The sequence below is a fragment of the Leuciscus leuciscus genome, assembly GCF_965113295.1.
Source record: "Leuciscus leuciscus genome assembly, chromosome: 17".
In the NCBI taxonomy this organism is placed as follows: Eukaryota; Metazoa; Chordata; class Actinopteri; order Cypriniformes; family Leuciscidae; genus Leuciscus; species Leuciscus leuciscus.
The window spans coordinates 11,629,301-11,653,087 of NC_138741.1; the positions used below are offsets into that span (position 1 = coordinate 11,629,301).

The following is a 23,787-nucleotide window of genomic DNA, read 5'->3' on the forward strand; positions in this document are numbered from 1 at the left end:
TGTCATTCATGTATTGACTTAAATGAGCAATCACAGTCAAATTACACTTGTATCACAATCTCAAGTTAATACACGCAGCACACCCACGAGCAGCCTAGGTCGTATCTTAAAAGTGAACCATTTACAGAGCTGAAATAATGTGACACTCACTCTGCATGTAAAAGTGCCTGATGGATGGAGACTATCTGACAGATTGGGGAACGTAGGCACTGCTTATCCTTCATTATGAATGAGGGTGGAATATAGAAAGTCATTATGGATTTCTGCACAGAGCATATACAATGCATTATAGATTGCGGTGGTGTGTCAGACCCAGTAATCAAAGGCCGCAGTGCGGGACTGAATCAATAGAGTGACCTTCTGCTAGTGTCTCAGTACAGCAGACCGGCAGCTATTTATGCACATCACTACTGCAGTCAACGGTGTGCGCACACGGGGCACTACTACACACTAAACACTGGGATTTACCCACACTCCTGCTGACATACACTGAAATTACCGGTAGCTTAAAATCTAATGCATGAACTGCTATCCAACTCATTAAAGCTTTTCCTTGCTCTTTTAAATCACCAGTACACTGTGTAGACATACTGTACTTAAATATTCAAATCGAAAAGTTCCTTCCCCAAACTCCCCAGCTTAAATAAATTTCACAAGAACAATTATGAAACAAGAAAAGATTTTTTAATGTTTTTTAAAAGAAGTCTTTTATGATCACCATGGTTGCATTTAATTAATCAAAATACAGTAAAAACAGTAATATAGTGAAATATATTTGATATATTTTTGTTTTATTCATTCCTGTGATGGCAAAGCTGAATTTTCAGCATCATTTCAGTGTCACATGATCCTTCAGAGATCATTCGAATATGCTGATTTGCTGCTCAAGAAATATTTCTTATCATTATCAATGTTGAAATCAGTTGTACTTTGTGGAAATCGTGATCCAATCAGGATTCTTTGACAAATAGAAAGATCAAGAAAAATTATTTAGCAACATTGTAAAAGTGTTTAATATTGCTTTTGATTAATTTAATGCTAATTAAAAGCAACAAACACACACACATATGCATGGCATGTGTATTTTATACAATTACATAGATAGATATTATACATCTATTTATTTATACAAGTATGTTATGTCATACATCTTTTAGTTTTAAAGTTTTTAAAGATACAGTAGCAAAAATAGTTCCTCAGTAAAATGCAGTTGGTTCAAAATCCTTTTCCTCAAAACTTGATTTTAAACATCCAATATTTTTCAAATGGTTGTGATTGTGTTGCGAATGAATGACACATAATTTCTCCAGGGCAGAAGAGTGCAATGCAGGACGACATATCTCTTTACTACACAGTATTAAGTGCCTCTTCAGCATGACATTCTACTTATTTAAACTTGTAATTAACCCAGTACACTCTGGGCTGAAGCTGAGATTGCCAGTTTAATATACAAACGTATATCACAGAGTGTGAGAGTCTTAGTTTTAAATGAGAATTGGGGAGCAAATTATTAAAATACTGCAATACAGCGAACCAGACGATTTGGTGCTGAAAGAGAAATAATCTGTAAACTGCACCGTCCCGCATGAGTGCACCACCCTTTACCCCCCTTCTACATCTCATGAATAATTGAGATCTGCATAGTGACACAGCAGCGCACAGACAAGGACAGCAATAAATCCATAATTAATGCCTGCATTTATAAAAGCGTGCAGGGCTGAACAACAGCCTGTTCAGGTTAGGGTGGATTTCTGCAGGGTTTCAAGTTTCCCCTTACTGTTCCAAATTGAGGCCAGGGCAGCAAAACAAACTCCCTGTTACAAATATGTTTGAACTATCACTTTTACCACTAAATATTGCTTTATAAATAATCGTCCTGATCAGTTTCTACTCCTCGGCATACCAGGTAGCTCGATGTTCCAACAGAATCTATTGACTCTTTTTTTTCCAGCATTTCAGACACAAGCCGCATTTCCATTACCCTACAAATTGCGCAAATTGAAATTGCGAATTGAAAATACGCCCAATGGAAACACGTAAATTTCACAAAAACTTCCATTTATTGCAAAAAAGTTTTTACGCTCGCATTAGGTGGTTTTTCAGGCAATTCGAAAAAGAAATATTTTGCAAAACTGCAATGGAAACAGTTTTTGCGCATTTACAGGTCACGTGACATAGATGACGCCGTATTTTTGGACAGAACACGAGACAGAGTTCTTTATTAAATTCATAAAAGACAAAAGAATGACAGGAATAATGGATTCTAAACCTCAAATAAATGCCACAATCAAGACCTCGAAGCCGAAATGAGGGAGAAACACCCAGAAACACCTCATATGTGCCGCTCACAAGTATAATAAGGGTCGTTCCTTACCATTAATGCTTTGAAAACACACATACATCTCCTTCGATTAATAATAATGGCTAGTGCAGTGGCTGGGATATAGTACATAAACCTACCAACGTCCGTTGCCATGGTTTTTGGAATGGTTTTACTTATCGCGAGAGGAAAAAATGAAGTTTTAGTCGCATAACATCGGTTAATGGAAACGCCGTCATTTCGCAATCGTTTTTTGTCCACATTTAGGGGAAAAAAAAAATCGCGAAAGTTTTGCGCAAATCTGTAATGGAAACACGCCTACTGTTGCGCACCTTTGCGATAAAAAAAGGAAAATAGTCAGACGCCGTGGTATAACAAGCATACCAGGGCTCTCAAGAAAGCAGCCTGAAAAATAGAGCGCAGCTGAAAGAAAACAAACCTAGAGGTATTTCACATTTCGTGGAAGGAAAGTGTTACTGCATACAGAAAGGCCTTAAAAACGGCTAGATCTGCTTACTTTTCGACTCTCATAGATGAGAACAGACACAAACCCTAGGTATTTATTATTTTATTATTATTTAATGACTTTATGAATTTCTTTACTTCAAGATTGATACTATTAGAAAGAAAATTATAACCATGCAACCATCTACTACAGTATCGCATCAGACGTCATGCTATAGACCCCCTTAGGAACAATTCCATTCATTATTTGCAATTGGAGAGGAAGTATTGTCTAAACTTGTTAAATCATCAAAATTAACAACAGTGTTAGACCCTATACCGACTATGCTACTGAAAGAGATGCTTCCAGAAGTTATGATTGTCATGAGGATAGATATGGATTAGGATTAAAATAAAAAATTGGATGACTAGTAATTTCCTAACACTTGATGGCTGCTCCGTCAAGTCTTCGTCATCAGTTAGGAACTGGGGTGTGCTCTTTGATACCAATCTTTCATTTGAAAGCCACATTTCTAATATCTGTAAAACCGCATTTAAAAATATATCTAAATTGTGACATTTGCTCTCAATGACAAATTCAGAAAAGTTAGCTCATGCGTTCATGCACTAGATTATTGTAATGCTTTACTGGGTGGTTGCCCTGCATGCTTAATAAACAAACTCAGGTCCAAAATTCAGCCACTAGAGTTCTTACTAGAACCAGGAATAGTAAGAAACATATCAGCCAGGTTTTGTTAACATTGCATTGGCTTCCTATTAAACATTTCATACATTTTTAAATCTTGCTAATTACTTACACTCACTCGTGAATTTGGCAGTTTCAAATCACAATCAAATTGCTTTGCAATGACCTGCATCAATATATACCATATTGTGATGTTGTTGCTGAAACCCAGTCGTTGACGGTGCAAAAAATAAAGTCAGTTATAGCTGAGCAGCCATGTATGCAGTCATGCTATGTTGACTTTAACCATTAGGTTTTTCATAACTCAGAAACTCTTCAGTGTGACACGAAAGAGTTCATTGCACTTTCTACAAACTTTAAATACAATTATTTTTCTTGATGGTGCTGGAAATGACAGACTCTTAAAAGATAGTTCACCCAAAAATGAACATTCTGTGATCATTTACTAACCTTTATGCCATTCCATACCTGTATGACTTTGTTCTCTTCCGTTGTGATGTCAATGGTGCATTTTTCAACATTTCTCCTTTTGTATTCCTCAGAAGAAAGAAAGTCATACAGGGTTGGAACAGCATGAGAGTAAACAAATGATGGCAGTGTTTTCATATGTGGGTGAACTACTCCTTTAAAATGCAAACTAACAATGATTATAAATGCTTATCGATTCAATGTTGTGATGATAGACTATCACAATACAGTAGCGTATTGATCTTTCCTCTTTTTTCTGTTGGTTCCTTCCTAAATCTTAAGTCGATTTTTTTTAAAATTATGTTTCATTGTCATTATTGTCATTGCAGCTGTAAATGGCGATCATGTTCCGCTGTTAAAGATTTATCTTCTTTTTTTATCTCTCTCTCTCTCTCTCTCTCTCTCACACACACACACACACCACACACAGTAAGGATAAGACTCCATAATTTCCTTTCCCATAATGATGTGCAAAATGTCAGCTCTTTTCATTCAAGTAGAGGAGCATTGTAGGAGCTCTACATTTCTATGGACCACTCCCACTGACTTCACGTAGCATTATGCAGCCTGACTCCTGTACAGATCCAGTGTCCTGTGGGAATCACTGATAACCTGTAAGCTCTCCATTCAGGTAGAAGGTGAATACTTTAATCATTCAGAAATATGAAAAACAAGCATGTCATATTCAGGTGTGGTCTGATGCACATGCCTCACGTTTTGTACAGTATCTAGAGCAGTACAACCCATGGGGCTTAAATGTGAGCAGGTTCACTGGGTCATCACATACAAACACAAAAACACAAAAGGTGACAAACTGCTCTGGTTCTTTTTGTGTTCACATTGGACTACTAGGGTTACAAGTGAAATGTAAGTGGACTTGGTCTTTCATATTAGATCCTGAGATTTCAGCTCTAGAAATTGGACAATAAATTTCAAGGTCACTCCAAGAAGGATGACGTAAGATGGAAAATTTTTCCCAAACTCAAAAAGATCTCAGAGGACAGCTGTGCTTTTGCTTAGAACAACCAACAAGAAAGTGGACTACCAGTTTTCCACCATGAACTACTTAGAGACAAAATGTACATTTATACAATTTACACTTTTAATTACATCCGTGGTTCCCAATTCTAGACCTGGAGTATAAAATACACATCTAATATATCCAAATTACGTTTATTTTCAATATTAAATTTCGAAACAGAGATTTATCACACAGTTTAGCCCATTAAATATAACAATTCATAAATTAAATTAATAACTTAATATGTATATGGTAACACTTTTAAAATAAGGTCTCATTAACTAACAGTGAGCAATATATTCTGTACAAAGCCAAAATATTTCTGTACAGCAATATTCTGTAAAAATACTGTTACATGTTAGTTCACAGTGCATTAACTAATGTTAATAAATAATTTATTTATTTTTTCAAATTAATTAAGATTAATAAATGCTTTAGAAGTATTGGTAATTCTTAGTTCATGTTAACTAATGTTAAAACTGAAACATTTGCTCCCTAAAAAGTCCCACAATGCACTGTGAAAACCAGGGAGCATCGAAAGCTCACTATGTTCCCTTAATGGAAGTTCTGAAGTACAAAACATAAATCACGTGAGCCAATACACATAATGACATGCGATAGGTGTTTAAAAAAAATAAATAAAAAAAACTGTTATTTAAAGGTATAGCGGAGGATCTTTCCAAATTTTAGATGAGCCCCGCCCTCTCCACTTTTTGAAAAGTTTGATTGATTCACCAGAATGATTGACAATTAGGAGGACCAATAGTATAGGTTACCCACCAGGAAGTAAAACATCCTCCGCTATACCTTTAATTATTTAAATAATTAGATGCATAAATATGCATCGCTAGACAGGTACTGAACATAATCTAGCTAAAATTCATACTTAATTTACGGCTGAAATGCTGCAGGTATATGTAACAATGAAAGTATTTACAATGTGCTTTAAATAACACTTAAAAAAATATTTATATTTTATAACATTTATATAAAAGCATTTTTAAGCTTTCGGATGCAGCTTATCTCAGCAATGATCACTACCAGATGTTCCAACCCTCAACTGCTTGTAAAACACCAGCACTAAATGTTACCTTTTGCGCTTCCACATTAGTTTCTGTGGAAGTCTCATGGAGGCATTGAATAAACTTGGCCAGGTCAAAAGGAATGCTTGCCCCTTGGTAAACTCTTACCGCATTGCAGGAAGCTACGTTTATCTTGTTTTCATAGTGAAATCCTAATCAATTATATGCAAATGTTGGCTTAAATGTAGGCGTGAGTAAACTCGCATCTTAAACTCTTAAATTCTGATCAGCGTTCTCTCTAAGCTGCAAAGCCGTGCTCTTCTGATGCTGATCCCATGCAGCCATGCAGACAATAGTATGCACACTAGTCAGACTCAAAAAAGTTTGGAAAGCTAAAAAAGCTATTTTTGGAAATATGGAAGGACCATAGTAGCCATGCAATATTTTCCTGTCTTGCTAAATTATTTTGCCTAAAACGTAATGGGAAAATGAAAATGTCATTATTTACTCTCCCCTCATGTCATTCCAAATTTTGAAATGTATTTTTGTCCACATAAATGGAAGTCAATGGTAAACAAAAAAGACACAAGGGTTTGTAAATGGAAGGATTTTCATTTTGGTGTGAACTATCACTTGTTATCCAACTAAAATAAAAAAATTAAATGAAACACTCAAAATATGATAAGCAAACAAAAAAGAACTTTTTATTAATAATTTTTTTTTTTAAAGATGGTTTAAGATGCTTTGTTCAGCACTCCATTCTGCCACCTGAACTAAAACACCCCATGTACCTGACTTAAGGACGATACCTATAACAACAAAGATCGTTGTACACATAAAAGAATAGCAGTCCTACCACAACTATAACGATAACAGCACAGATACATCCTTGGAATCACTATCAGAACGATTTTATTCAAGCCGATGAACGATACAAATATTGACAGCCAATCAGAAACCTACCTCCAAAGCTACCTGAAAAACTATGTGCAAGTGTACCTGGACAAAAGCTGTTTTAAACGCAAAGGGTGGTCACACCAAATATTGATTTGATTAAGTTAACCGTAGTTAACTGATAATGCTTTACAGCATTTTTACACAAGTGCCTAAAACTTTTCACAGTACTGTAGCTTTGCAGGAAGGTTTCTTCAAGTGTCTTGGAGATGTTGCCAGTTCTTTTGGATTTAGTCTGTCTCAGTTTTTTTCTGTTTCTTCTGGTAATCATAGATGAAGACTCAATGATACAGGCTGTTGTCAGACTCCTTATGCATACAAAAATCTCACTGGATTATTACAATTAATGGCAAAAGAAATGTTTGAAAATGTGACCTGATGTTTCCTATCAGTTCCTATTGGCCCAAAACCATTTTCTTTGGGGTTAAAATACTAACGTGCCTGAGTACTGTACTTTTTAGTACTGTATATATACACTACTAAAAAGTCTCAGGCACGTTAGTATTTTCACCCCAAAGAAAATGGTTTTAAGCCAATAGAGGCATAATGTGATCAAATGGCTTTAAAAAGATGGAACATTGTGCCATCCTACATCTTAAAAACTAGGTTGTGACCAATTTGTGAGGTTTAGAAATGATTTTAGTGTTAAACTGTGGCTGAAGTGTGAAAATTGTGCAAGAACCTTGCATGTTTGCAACAAAGTTGCACTCATTGTTTGTGTGTGTATGCTTTAGCATGCTGAGACACTATGTAAAATGTGTGGCTTGTGGCAATCACAGAACAGAGAAAAGGTCACACCTGCTCGGAAAGAACAGAAACATTCTCAGAGACCTGTGAATGTGTGTATATAAAAAAGAATTATGCAAAGGACGGGGTCTGTTCGAACAGGGGGTGGGAGGGCAATTAGGAGGGTAAAGCTTTGGTTTGTCTCTTTCATCAGTTTTATATTCAATAAGAGTCACATTAGGCAGGCAACACCTGTTAAGGCAATCTGCTCTTCACTCTCTAGGTGTATTAGCTTGTGTGTATTTGTAGCGGTTTAAACCACAGTGAATACTTGAGCTACTGTATACTAATATAAAGACTTCTGTTTTCAACATTGATAATAATAATAAATGTTTCTTGAACAGCAAATCAGCATATTCGAATGATTTCTGAAGCATCATGTGACACTGAAGACTGGAGTAATGATGCTGAAAATTCAGCTTTTCCATCACAGAAATATTAAATAATAAAAATTACAAATATATTCAAATAGAAAGGTTATTATAAATTGTAAAAATATTTCACAATATTGCTGCATTCTGGATAAAATAAATTCATCCTTGGTGAGCAGAAGAAACATCTTTTAAAATTATTATTCTTTTAATTACAGATCTAAAACTTTTGAACGCCATTTATTAGTGTTTTCAATCACACTTTTCTGTAATTAATCGCACCTTACATTAAACTGTATTATATTTAGTAGAAACTGTACAAACAACAAAGACTGTACATTTTAAATATTTGTATAATGGCATCTTTTTTTTTTTTACTAAGTACTATAAATGAAGGCCAGTATCAGATGCCAATAATGCTACTGATGTCTCTATTAAATGGATTTTTCTCAATTTCTAGGGATGAAATGAGTAATTATAGCCATTCAACATTACAGTATAATTGAAAGCCATAATTCTGAACATTTAAAAGGCTTTTAAAAATATAACAACTTTTAATTTAAGTGAACTTAAAACAAGTTATTGCATTGTTAACTGCGTTAAATATTTTATTGTGGTAAACCTTTTTTTTTTACTTTTTCTTTTTACATCTGACAGCCCTAAAGCATGGAACTTGCATGTTTGCAAATTATTGCATTTTAGATATATTAATTAAATATTAATATTAATTTAATAACTGTGTGTGTGTATGAGTGTATATATGTATGTGTGTAAAAATACATAAATTCAAAACAAATGCCATGGATTACTAAACACACACACACACACACACACACACACACACACACACACACACACACACACACACACACACACACACACACACACACTCATTACACTTAGGCTATTGTCTCTGCATGAGTAAGGCCTTCGAACATGAAACCCCCAAATGGAAACTGAAATCAAGCCATAGCAACTCACTCAAGTTCCATCAGATCAGATGATCAAGACAAGATCTCAGACAAAGATGATGTAAAAGAATAAAAGAATAAATAAAACTAAATATTTACATTTGCTTAAAAAAATGCAAGTGGTGATTGCCTCTGCAAAACTTGCCAGTTGCCACCATGATTAGTGGTTGCTAAGCCATTGAAGAGTATTGCTGTGTGGTAGCTAGGGGGTTCTAGTTAGTTTCTAGGTGGTTGCTTACTGGCCCAAAGTGGGGTAGGCTATCATTCATATTATGTAGAACAAACAGTGCGAAACGAGGTATGTGGCAAAGTTTAAAACTCAAGCCTGGGATCTGCTTCTGTTTTTATGCACCGTGTTCAGCTAAACTAGACTTTCTGTTGACCATGATCTCGCACTTCAGGCTTAGGGCTTTAGAACAAACCCGTAACCCCAAATATGAGCAATAAAAATACTTGTCTCAGTAATGGACCATAACCACTTCTGATCTTGTACTGTATGACTGCTCAGTCCTTGCTATTTAATTGTAAAATCTGCATCTTTAGGAGTCAACAGAACTCCAGCAAGAGAGCAGCCAGAAAGAGCAGAGCTGAATCCTCTCAGCACTTTAGAGTGCTGAGTCAAGAACTATAATAGACTCTTGGTGAGCTGCAAGTGTGATTGGGATGTGTGCCTGAGGTTGGGTATAAATTTGATTTAGCTTCTTATGAGAATGAAGAGGTTGAGTGTACATGTGGGTGTATATTTTATGGTATAGGTATAGTGGCTATCAAGAGCGAGCTAAGATAAATCGGTATGCATCATGATGGCAGTAGATGAACAGTGGATGGATGTTTAGTGAGGACATATTACAGCTTAGGTCATGAGGTAAGTCCAGAGCTATATTTTGTCTTAATGGAAAAGGCACTCGATGTCGAGCAGCAATGCGGCAGTGTCTGGGAGGTTGTCAGATGTATTTAGTGTCAGGTTAGCTGTTTGAGGCTGTAAGATAAATTAGGCCTCGATTCAGCCCTGATCTGCTCTTTTTATGAGCCCATACAATAGATGACCTTTGCTCCAGCACGTGTGCTAGGAATGCATACAAGAATATGACATAAAAATAGGCTCAAAGAAAAAATTGCCTTCTGATTCTGGCTTTGAGCTATGAGTGAAAAAATGGCAATATGTGCTGGTCTATATATCTCAAATTATACTCAAAGTAAAAAGATTAAAATAAAATATTTAAAGGAGTTATTTTCACCTTTCCCATGAAGACCTGTTGCACTCTGGCAATCACGCATTGCATAAATACCGTGCAAGCTGTGAAATCAATGCAGTGCAAGCCATGAAATGTGACTGGGGTCACAGGTGTGAGAGGCAGGACAATGTGGGAAGTGTCAAGAGACTCGTGGCTGCTCAAAATATGAGCATGAAACCTCTAGTATCAAACTCTCCATTTGAGTTTTGAGTGAGAGAAGAGTAGGCGTTTTTTGACATGGTGATTACATTCCTTTACTGTGAAGCAATGACACACAGGTCTCTCAAAAGGAAGAAAAGAAAGCATAAAACTATCAAAAGGATAGTATTTGGTGGAATGGAAATAAAAAAATGTGTTCGTTTGTTTTTAACGCCATGCCAGCTTCTGCTATTCCCTGGGAAAAGATAATGGGCACTTTCCACAAATAGGGTACAAAATAAGGCAACAATTCTTAAAAACTGATTTTTATTTTTTATTTTTTCAAGAGAAAGTGAATTGGGGATGCATAACTTTTAGAGAATATTGATTGTCAACCTCAAGAAGTCAAACTAAATATAATATTTTATTTCTTTACAAAGAATCTTTACTTTTTTCTATTTGTCTAAATACTAAATAATAGTTATATTACATATATTATATTAAACATAAATTAAATATAGACTACTATTCAAACTGTTAGGGTCAGCAAGTTTTTTTTTAAAGAAATTGATACTTTTATTCAGCAAGGATGCATTACATACAGGGTCCGAAATTAACACCCGCCAAGCGCCAAATGCGGGTAGATTTTCCGATTGGCGAGTAATCTCAAAAGGCTATCCGCCACACTGGCGGGTGAATGTTCATACCAAAATATGAAATATTCAGCGCGCCCTTTTCAGCGCGCACGCGGTCTTCTGCCTCTTGTCTTAACGCTCTCATCTGTTGACGGCGCTGAGGAAAAAGGTGAAGCTCCCGCCACTGGAAGAAGCGGTCGCCGCACATTTGTGTCCTCCCACTGCTGGCAGGTCGCGCACCCATCTAAAGCTGCGTTCACACTACAAGCGACTTTGTCGCTGCATGTCGCTGGTGGCTGGCGATGAGGTCGCTAGTGGGCGTTCCCACTACTTGTTGCCTTGTAATGTTTATGAATAACATCCAATGACAGCGAATCAGTTTTCTTGCCGCTAAAAACAAACATTCTGGAGAGAAAATATTAAATATTTAGACTCGCAAAGCATGTAAGTTAAATGAACGAGTACCTGGGTCTCACAACTCCGAAAATATCAGATCAAAATTGAAAATAGGTGCTATCTGTATAAACAAACCACATATTTGAGCTTTAAACAACTACATTCTCGACTGAAAAACTCATATAACTACATTTCATGACACAATAACAGTAGTATTTTAGATTTTAAAAAATCTTTCTGTCGATGGGGCGAGGGGCTGAGCGGAGAAGGATGATGACGCGCGCTCCAGGCTCCACTCCTATTGGTTGTCGCTCGCGAAAGTCGCTCTTCATTTGCATAAAGTTAAACATTTCTCAACTTTGTCGTGTCGCCAGACACGCCCCATCCAGTCACCAACGGTCGCGACCGCGCGTGTAGCCGGAAGTCGCCCGCTCCCCATTGAAATGAATGGTATCGTGTCGCTTTGTCGCGTGTAGTGTGAACGCAGTTTGAGCTGTGCAGAACGTCTTCTGAACTCGCGGATCGTTCATACTCCACCGCTGGCCAGGGTGCTTCTGCTTTATGGCCCTTGCACACTGAGTCCGAAATTATCGCATGCGTTTTTTCGCTTTCGTGATTCTGTCGCTTTGAATTGTCAAAACACCATTCAAAATGCTTGCTACGGATGCGAAAAACGCAGAAAATCGAACCTGATTCAATATTTTTGTTTTGACGGACGAAAGTTTCGGAGGCAGTGTACAAGCGTGATTGACATAACGTGAGGTCGTATTTATTTTTTAATGTGCGAAAATTTAGGACGCGAATTTCGGACTCAGTGTGCAAGGGACACCATGGCCGTTCTTTATAGCGTTTGCAATGCAATGCAATGCAATGCAATTCCCTTATCTCTCAGGGAACCAGTACGTTCTTCCTTCCCTTCCACATGAGTCAGGTAAACTGACAAAAAAAAATTTTCACCCCAATGATAGTAATATTTCATATATTTCTCTCATTTTGATCAATATATAGATTTTTTTTTTATTATACATTTCAAATTTAGCTTTGGACAATTTTTTATGTTTGTATTCAACATAATACCTTATTATCTCAATTAAATGTACTGAAATTAATGTATATGTGACAAAAAAAGGCTGTTTATTATTTTGGCCGGTAAAAAATATGCTTGGCTGGTGGATTTTTTCATCTACCAGTCCCCGTGGCAGGTGAGCCAAAAAGTTAATTTCGGACCCTGATTACACAGATAAAAGGCCATACAGTAAACACAATTATAATAATATAATGTTTTTATAAAACATTATTACATGGCTTGGTTGAATTCTAATGTAGAATGCGGTCTGTTATTTCTTAATAACAGACGCTGCTAAGTATAACACACCGTTGCCATGAAAAACAGAGCATTGCTATGGACGCAGGATTCTACTGTAGAGACGGAACGGACTATTTTCTTTAGCGGAAGCAATACAATCGTTTTTAAATCAATAAACTCCTTTTTAAATCAATATTCTGTGTCAAATTATTGATTTATTTGGTAGGTAGCCATGTAATACGCGGGATAATGTAGTGCGAGGCGGATGTTATAGCGAATACAACCCCTTCAGGCTGATTGTATTCGCTATAACAACCGCCTCGCACTACATTATCCCTTACTTAAAAAAAAAAGTACTATCCCCAAACTTTTGAACAGATGTGTACAAAATAAATGAATATGAATAAAAATGAATATGACCATAACATAAATAAATAAATCAGAGAGAGAGAATGAGAGAAGACAGATAGCCCTGAACATTAATCATTTGCCTCCACTTCAAGTATGTTCCCTTTAAACTATAAGCTATAAGCAATTAGCCAAGGTGGTTGTTACACGTTAGTAGCTGAGAGAGATGCCATTGCGTTTGCTTTACTGTAGTCTATGAGCAGCAGAAGATGCAGTGAGTTGTTAAAAATCAGGCTCAGTATCTCTTCTTAGGCTTGCGTGGAGTTTTGATCTGAGTATCGCTTGGTTAATGAGCAGCACTGATGATTCCTCGAGTTGGTCTCGCTAGACAAGGCTAATCGGTTTGCAACTGCCTCCAAGGGATAAAAGAACATGAGTGTGTGAGCGGGCATGTCAGAACTCTGCCCGTCCTCAAACTCACCACCTCTGGCTGTATTGAGTGCACTGACGTGAAAGCAATCATGCTAATGTCTCACCCTGTTGTTTCATGGGTGGAGGATAAACCATTTCATTGGCGGAACATATGTCTCACCTGAGTTTTCTCTCGCCTGCTATTATTCTGTCTTGCTTGTCGGTGCTGATTCTCTGCTTCAATGGAAGAAGGCACAGCCGTCATGTTTATCTAGAACAGGGCTGTCCAAGCCTTGTTTAACGGGGACTAGATTCGATGTTGTGGAGACGCCTGGGAGCCGGATTTTTAAAATATATATTAAGGGTTTAACAATATATTGTGTCACAATATATCGCAATACAAAAATGCATCAAAATGAATCGTGGATTGTGACAATCTGTACTGTGTATCGCTCACCCAAAATGTTTTAATTACAGTGTGAGAAAAAGTTTACAGCGTTTTAGTATATTAAACTACTATAGATAATGTTGATTATGCAATGGGGGAATATTTGTGAGTTCATTAACATGCGGTGACGATGGCAAATATATAATGTTAAATGTTATGCTTTTTCAAGAAATATGAGCGAGGAGGAGAGAAAGAGCCTACTTCACCTTTCCAAGAGGAGGCAGCGAGTAGCACCTGAGGCCTCTCATTTCCAAGACACACATACTGTATTTCATCACTGGACTTCAACGACACAAATTGATAAAATGCCAAATGATTTTGTCTCATTATAACAGCGGAAACAACTTAAAATACTCTTTCATTTATGGCCATACAGATAAGAGTAAGACATCATTATAAATGGTCTTCTATTTTAATATATTTTGAAATGTAATTTATACCTTCAAATCGATAGCAAAGCTGATTTTCAGCATCATTACTCCAGTCTTCAGTGCCACATGATCCTTCAGAAATCATTCTAATATGCTGATTTGACGCTCAAGGAACATTTCTTATGTTATGTTCTTATGTCTTATGTTGAAAACAGTTGTTAATCTTAAGTACAAATTTTCAGGATTCTTCGATGAATGGAAAGTTAAAAAGAACAGCAGTTACTTGAAATCTTTTAATGCATCCTTTGCTAAACAAAAGTATTAATTTCTTTAAAAAGAAACATTTAATTACTGACACAAAACTTTTGACTTGCAGTGTATAAACAACTAATTTCTTAGTATCCTTACAATTGTAACTATAAGAGATCTCTTAATTTAGTGGGTTTGTCGCAGCTGGTTCCATCCCCCTGTAACTCATGGCTGCCACTTTCAGACTTTCTGAGCCAAACATCTTTAAGTCACAATAGAGACAGAGCCATGGAGCTCTGGCTGATCCTGGCACCTCATCCTCCTTCTTTACAACCACAATGGAGCCTCTCACTGCATCCAAAGGCTCTTTTCTAAGCAGATCTGCCTCCTCTGACATCCCTAAACAATGGAGGGCAGTGATCTCTGACAGTGGCCCACAGGGCCATCGTCTGATTAAAAGGAAACAAAGAAGATGGGTGACCTCCGTCCAATCATCTAATCTTAGAGCCACAATGAAAGGAGGCAATGTTTTGTCCAATGCTTGGTTTCTCGAAAGCTGACAGTGCTAACTGTGGATAGATGAAGCTGGGGATGGACCTGAAGAATGACTGCAGAGACTGGACCTACTCCAATCTCGTGATACAAAAAAGCTGATCGGCCTTCATTATTCAATTAACAGCCTGGCTAGCAACCGACTACAAACACACGCTCAATTGCCACAAAGGTCATAGCTGCTAAATACACACATTCCAAGACGTTTATCTGTAAGTAATTGTATGTTGAACATTGCTATGATATGGACTGTGTGGCAGACAGCGTGCAAGAATGTCAACATCAGAGCATTCTTCTATTTGATGCAGGTCAACACACATCCTGTTTTTCCCATGCACCGCTGGGACAGCAGTCAGCTCATGCGGGCTCCTATGGAAAACGTTTGCTGTGGCAGCAGCTTCAAAGCAAATATGAGGCGCAGGAAAGACAGCAAAGGGATTTCAATGAACTAAGCCTTTTTCTGGGACTTCATCAAGTTTTAACCACCACAGCATGCATATCTCTCTCAAATAGTAAAAAGAGTGATATGCGCTCTTATAGTTTGGCCATGCCAAAGAGCAAAGAAGTCTGGACCTCTGAAAGGAGATAGTGGATGCCTATCTTTAGAGGGCGGCTATAATGCCATTTCCAAGCACTTCACAGTATCTAGAACAGCTGTATGTTGCATTCAAGACAGACTGAAGTTTGTCCATGATCATTTAAAACAAGGCTATGAGTTTTGGAAGTCCGTGCTGTAGTCTAATGAGACAAAGCTGAAACTGTTCAGGAACATTTAATTAGCTTTTGTTTGGCGAAAGAAAGGAGAATCCTTCAACCCTTGAAACTGTATTTATTTTCTAAATGAATCTTATTGATTTCATTGGGAACGATTCATCCATGAATGTATCTTTTTTTATAAACTCAATCGTCTAGTGAAACAACAGGCTTCTCTCTGGTGATGTATGCCAGATTTATCCAATCGTTTAGTCCGCATAAACCCCACCCCTTTCTTAGAATCAAATGCAAGTTCTAGGCCTCCATCCAATCAACAACCAATGGATAGAACCAAGTCTCCGCCCTACATTTTTTTCTTTTGTGAGAATCAAGTTCACTCAGATATACTGTACAATACAGATGAAAAAATCTGCTGGTACTTCCGTTATATCACAACTTTAAGTGTTGGGCAAAAAAAATAAAAAAAAATAATCAAAAATAAAAAAGAATATAATCAATTAAATATAATATATATTTTTAATTATACATTTACAATTAGAAATGCAAAGTGGGCCAGCCAAAAAAAAAAAAAATTACTTTTGAACCTTGGTGCTTGTGATGTGATCACTTAAATGGGTCCACAGTATGTAGAATCAAGTAAATCTGATTTTCAATCATTGGTTAATCTCATCAACCCATTATGTAATATGTTTTTTTTCTCCCATAGTGCATGCAATGACTTCAGTATTTTTTAGTAAGCTCACAGTACACAGTTATCTCAGATTCCATGAAAAGCCCCGTCACCCTTGCCATATGAATAAGATCATGTGAGTGCTCTCGACAGAGATGCCATGAGCTGACTTTATTGGTATTTATTTAGTGAAGAAAGATCCTATAAGCACTGTCCAGCAAACAAGCCCTTCAGCCAACATTTCCTAAATACCACTAAAAGCTGTTGCTAAGCAACTTGAGCATCTGCAGCAGGGCCAATCCTGGTATAACACACAGGCATTCAAATAAGTGTAACTTCAATGGTTCAGTAAATAACAGACATCTGAAAAATAAATTCAGCATCACTATAACTTTTTGTGCATGTTGATGCTTTTATCTAGCTAAAAGTGCACTAACATTAATTGAATTTGCTGTTACTGATTCAGACTGATAATGTGTGACTGATTCGTGAATCAGTTTGACTGATAAATTGGAGAAAAACAAAACAGCTCATAAAATGTATTTTGTAAACAGGTCATGTATTAGTCGTGCACTGTAAAGACTGATAAATATGATAAAAAATGTATGTCAATGCAAAAAAGTGCCAATGTTGAATTGATTTTAAATAACTAATAAGTCATAATTTTGTAATTTTCTGGTCACATTTGCGACCCATTTAGCTGCAGTCTAAAACGCTGTAACAGTATGTTAGAGGAAGAGTGACTGCTTGTGAAAATGTGTGTATTTTCCTGAGCTAAATTTCAGATTTTCTATTTGAATAAATCTGCAAAGTTGTCACAAATCTGTTTTTTGCTTTGTCATTATGGTGTATGAAATGTAGATTGATGTGAAAAAATTAAGGGGTACCAATACTTTCACAAGGCACTGTATATATATACAGTGCATATGTTTTATGGTGTTTAATTTGATACCTTTACCCTTATTTTTTGTTATTCTCAGGTTAGGCAAGTCGAATCTGACCTATATTATAAGCACTTTAAAATACTTACAATCGGACAGAAGACTTCTCTGTGGTCTGTTCTGGCTCAACGTAATAAATCACTGCCCCGGGAGGCAGACTTTGTTATAAAAATAGAAGTCAATTTATTGATTACAATCAGTATTTGTGGAAAACTTGTACTGCTAGAGATACTCTATATAAGTGTTAAGTAAAGTTTTTCAATCAAGGCAATAAAAACGATGGTTCTGGTGCCCGTAGAAGCTCTTCAGGTGGTCACAAAGCAGCATCTGATGTCACTGTCATCGTCACAGATATTTAAAGATAAATTAGTGACCTTCCCAAATTAAGTAATCAAGACTGGGAAAGCCCCCCTTAAAAAGGCATGTCTTATGTCCTCTCCTCCGCATACAAACAGTATATATGTGTGTGTGTGTGTGTGTGTGCATGTGTTTTGCTAAGCGAATGAGCTGAGGTTAAAGGAACACCCAAGTGATTTGTTTGAGGTGTGTGGTGAGTTTTGAGTGAAAAAGTGTTTTGTTAAGCTGATCAATGTATTTGTAATCAACAGCTGGTAAGATGATGGAGTTTTATGCATCACTGTAACTGATGCTGAGATTATTGTGTGTGTACAGGTTTGGCTATGCCGGCGAGGGCAAAATTGTTGAAAAAGTCTTTCATTGAGAACATCAAGAACTGACTTGTGAGGACATCTGAAGTTTTGTGTAAGGGTTATAGTTGGGATTTAATAAATATTCTCACATAATAGCCACTGCATCTGTGTTCTCACAAGTGGAATGAAACCAACATGTGTATGTGCGTATGTCTGCTTATATGCCAGAGTGTTCTTTCTTTTTATAAAGTAGAGAATTCAAACATGAAGAAAGTCTGACTGCCGTCTCAACGTGCTCTTTATATCTATCAGAAAATTTAAAAATAAGTAAACACAATGGAGACAAATATGAAAGAAACAAATGTGAAAGGTTGTCAGATGTCACCAGAATAGTAAATGACAGCCTTATCACGTGCACATACATCTCCTGTCTGTCATCAAAGCTTTGAAAATAAATGCTCACATATCTTTTTTTTATCAGGAGAAAATGTTCTGATGATATAAAAAAGTAATGCTCAAAGAGATGACCTGCAAGATCTTGAATGCTAGTTTCAAATCGGCTTCTTACAGGAGTATCTGATCTTACCCAATATTCTAAAAAAAGATTGTCCTGCAACTCTCTGTGATCTGATTTTTCATAAATGAAATTTCATATTAAAGGGGTCCTATTATGCTTTTTCGCTTTTTCAACTTTAGCAGTTCGAGCATAAAAAAAGATCTACAAGGTTACAAAGCTCAAAGTCCACTCCAAAGGGAGATATTTTATTTAACATAATTCACTTTCCAAGGAACTACAACCAAACTACAAGTTTGGACTACAAATCGATTTTTCCGGATCTTATGAAGTCATAATTTCCTCATTTAAATAATCCGCGCCCACGGAATACCAAAAAAAGGTGTCGATTACCGTTTGAATTACCATAGTTTTCCGACAAATATCACAATTAAATGGTGTATAACCTTGTATCTAAAGTGTCTAAGAAAATTACAAAAACAAAACAAAACAAACCACTCTGAAACGCCCTGTGAAGTCAGTGCTTAGTCCGTGAATGAAATCCGTTCTGCACGATCCTTTTGTTTGTTAACATTATTATTATTATTATTATTAAGTCTAAATCAGGCTTGCATTGGTTTGAAATTGCCGCTATTTACATCTGAGTGAGTGGAGCTGGCTGTTATGAAAGGGCGAAACATTTCCCGAAGACGTGTTAACGGTGTCAATCAAAGCACATTGGGCCAATCATAGCACACTGGGCCAGCTGACCAATCACAGCACATTTCGTATTCAGAAGGCTTCATCGAAAAAGCGTGTTCACCCAGACTGGGGAGAGAGGAGCTGTAATAAGCTGATTTTTTAAACAATCAAGCATGAAAACTTATTAAAGTTCACCCCAAAAACAAAATCAAGACTTCATAAAAGGGCATAATAGTACCCCTTTAAACACCACTCATGATATGATGGCCCAAAATACAACACCTATATCACCAATATTCACTACCATTCAAAAGCTTGGGGTCAGTAAAGTCTTTTTTTTTTGTTTTTTTGAAATTAATATTTTTACGCAGCAAGAATGCATTAAATTGATCAAAAGTGAAAGTAAAGACATTTATATTGTTACAAAAGATTTCTACTTCAAATCAATCCCGAAAAAAAACAAAAAACAGTTAAGCAGCACAATTGTTTTTAATTCAACACTGATAAAAATAAGAAATGTGTCTCGAGCACCAAATCAGCATTTTATAATGAGTTCTGAAGTATCATGTGAAACTGAATACAGAGTAATGGCTGCTGAAAATACAGCTTTGCCATCATAGAAATAAATGACATTATTTCAAAATATAGCAGCAAGGGACAATCATGTCCTACTCTAGCTTCAATGGCCCATGTGAGTGATTGGAAATCCAATTGAAATGTATCTTACGATGTGGTTTTTATAGCAAAGTCCATCTTGAATCTTCGCTGAAAGATTTGGTTTTGAAATGGTATGATCAAAAAAAGTATATGTGGTGTATGTGTGGACTTTTCAATTTAGAAAAAAACGCATGTAAAAATCAACTGTGGCGGGTGACGCTTTCATATCACTAGTCAATTTGGCGGGTTACTTATTACTCACTTTGCTGCAGATCTGCAATTTAGCCCAAATACTCAACTCGTGAGTCATAATGATATATTAAATACAGCGTATTGCGCAGAATCTGCACATAGCCTATCTGGCTTACTTGAACATACACGTCACTACGCAACAAATAACTACTTTAAGCTGTGACGTAGGTAATCTGATTTATTTAATTATTTATTTATTTTTGGCTAGTAGAAGTTCTGAATGGCCGGTAACTTAAACATTTCAAACCATGATTATTGTGAAAAAGACATCAAACGGTCTCTTCGGTTGGAACGGTTTGGCAACTTGGGGAAAAAAATTCTTACAGACCCCAAACTTTTGAACAGTAGTGTAATACTGCAATCAATCTCAACTATTAATGGAAATAAATCATCACGAATTGTGATTTTGCATATTTTCTTTAATTAAATATAGTTAGTTATTGACCATTAAAATAGTAAATGAAAAAAAAAAACATGTCTCAGGAATGAATATTTAAAGTACATCTGAAAAAAAGAAAAACTGTAAATGAAAATAACCAAGATATCTTTTTTTGTATCCTGTATGGTATTGTCATTTATCACTTGTAGCATGAAAGAGGACATTCAAAGAGGTATATAACAAATTTAGACTTTAATTAAGATCCTTTAAGAGGAAGTCACCATGTTAACATGTTTAAGGATGTAACAGTTTCATAGATATTTTATTCAACAGAATTCGGCTATGAAAGCTATATTAAGCCCAGCAGGATAGACCCTTAGACATAAAGCTTGTCAATACCTCGCCTCAAAATGTCTTCTCATTAGCTCACATGGCAGGAGTCTAATGCATTTAGCAGGTTTGGCCTTTTCTAGGAAATTTGCTTTGGTCTTAATGAAGAGCCTATAAGAACGTAAGAGAGAAACCCAGGTGATTCTGGAGCTAAACCCTGGGCTTCATGCCGTCTGTCATCATTTCAAACACTGAGAAAATGGAGAGCCACATTTTGAGTGTCTATCTTTAGGAAGAGCCTAATAATGAAACTCTTGAGCTATGAGATGTGACACATTTGCCCCCCGACTGTGTCGTCTGATGGAGGGAAGAAAGAAAAAGAGAGAAAGAGCGAGGGAGGGGAGAGAAGAGAAGAGTGTTCTGAGGGGGTTTAAGGGGAGTGAGGCTGAGAGGCTGCTGTCATGCTCTAGTTGGCCAGTTGAAAGATGGTTGAGACACGTTTAAGAGGGTGAAGGAGGGGGGTTTATGCAGGGATTCTCCTTCGCTGAGCAGCAGCTCTGAGTCTGGACAGACACAGAAGTGGTAACAGGGCTGACTCACTCAGCCCACACGCAGAAGAACGCTTTTTCACCCAGAGAGGAATATTAACGATATAACAGCCTGCACTCAAAACTTCCAGACCTGTTGCGAGCGCTCAGAAGTATGCAGAAAGAACATTATGTGGAAATAATACATCAGATTCATATTCAGATATATATTATTACTGGATCGCTGAATCTGAATGTAGACTACGGCAATACAATCGTACATCACAAGAGTTCACAGGCAAATTTGGCCTAAATTTAAATACATTTAAATACAATTTTTTCAGTTGGTCTCTATTTAAATAAAGTCTCATTTCACACTCACTAAATAATTTAATTATCTATTTAACAGCATTAAAAAGTATACTATATACTATTCAAAAGTTTAGGGTCAGATTTTTTTTTTTTTTTTTTAAATGAATGAATACTTTTTTTCAACAACAACAACAACAAAAATTGTTTTATGTTACCTTTCTATTCATCAAAGAACCTTGAAAAAAAACTGTTTTCAACTTTATTTAACTAATATTAATAAGAAAGGTTTCTTGAGCACCAAATCAGCATTTAGAATGATTTCTGAAGGATCATGTGACACTGAAAACTGGAGTAATGATGCTGAAAATTAAGCTTTGCCATCACATGAGTAAATTACATTTTAAATATAGTCAAATAGAAAACACTTATTTCGACTGTAATAATATTTGGCAATATTACTGTTTTTACTGTATGTTTGATCAAATAAATGCAGCCTTGGTGAGCATAAGAGAATTTTGAATAGTAATGTACATTTCTAATACTTTGAAAGTAATGAACATTTCCACCACACCTCATCTTCTGGCGTAGAATTGAAATTTTAACTTTTTAAAAATGGCCTTTGTCTATCTAAGGCTAATTTCATACTATTCATAGACTGTACAAAATTTGGTCGATGTGTCTCCACCACCATCCACTGTAGAAAACTGAAGCCAAAATATCCCAGAAACGGTCATTTTCGATTACGTCATTTGGAGCCAAAGTCTGCGCAGTAGTGATCCAAAGGTACCCACCTCCCACGCCAGAGACCCCGGTTTGAATCCCACTCAGAGCGGGTCAAGTAGGACCGGTTACACATACTCCCGCAGACTCAAATCACAAGTACATCTGTCAATCATGAAGTTGGCGATAGATTCAATTAGATGATAGGGTGGGATTTATAACCTATACTGCAGCCAGCCACCAGGGGGCAATCAAAATGTTTTGCCTTCACTTGTCAGGATATGTGCGGTACACTTGATACTATTAGCATTTATATAGCCAAAATAAACAATTAAACAAACAAGCTGATATTTTTGAATAAAAATCAACCCCTATGAATATAAAAGTGCCATAACTTGAAGAAACACCTGATAATCCAGAGTGTCAGCCAACCTTTCAGCCAATTAGTGAAAATTATTCTGTCCTAGAATCCTTATAAAGCAACTTTATAAATTGGACATCTAATATTTGTAGGTTTTGAAATAAAATAGTTTATATCTCTCTCCACAGACCTCCTGCAGGATCTTCATGCAGCCCTAGGGCTTAAAAAAACTTGGCTTTAGAACCTTGAATCGATATTTTACTTCTTTGAGGCACTTTAGGGGACATCAGTGAAGTGAGCCGCATGAGAGAGATTGAAACTTATCCCACAGATTCACTCAGACATGCTGAGAGTCTCTCTTCTGCTCGGCCCAGTTTCAATCTCAATCCAGTTGTTATATAGAGATTCAATGCGATATACTGAAATGTGAAATTATATTGCAGATTACCTGCAACACCTAGCCACAAAGCAGACAGTTGTTTACCACAGTTAAACAGCACATATGTAGACCAACACATGTAACAGAGACAGCTTACCAGACAGTGTGTCCTATAAAAAGCTTAGCTGGGACATGCAAGGATGAATCCCTCCCCCTGTAACACAAGAAAAAAAAAAAAATCACATCACTTACACAAAGTAAATATTCTCCTCTTTTATTTTCTTTCTTTTTTTTTTTAAGAGTCAGCAGGAAAGAGTTCTCAGACAGGGGTAATTTGTCTTCTCCTCAAGGGTATTCATGAAAAGGACTGGAAGGCACATGCAAGTGTCAACAGCAAAACTTTTGAGGTGAAGTATTGTATGTGATTCGAGAGAGATACTGTTTTGAGAACCAGAACCATCCATTGTTCCTGACTGGTGCTGATGTGGACGCCTCAGTCCATGTGACTATCGCGGATTCGCACATTGCGATATAGATGCTAAAACGAT

The 23,787-nt window shown here is 36.6% G+C and overlaps 1 protein-coding gene across 3 annotated transcripts in view; it reads right to left on the minus strand.

Moving 5' to 3' along the window:
* Positions 1 to 23,787, minus strand: part of fut8a (fucosyltransferase 8a (alpha (1,6) fucosyltransferase)) — a 93,131-nt gene that overhangs the window by 38,494 nt on the left and 30,850 nt on the right. For 2 of the 3 annotated variants that reach the window (XR_014199178.1, XM_082143276.1), the window contains exon 2: positions 23,397 to 23,453. The exons of the other annotated variant lie outside the window; for it this stretch is intronic. The gene's annotated coding sequence lies outside the window, so the exon portion shown is untranslated. The remainder of the gene's footprint in view (positions 1 to 23,396; positions 23,454 to 23,787) is intronic. 3 annotated transcript variants of the gene reach the window in all.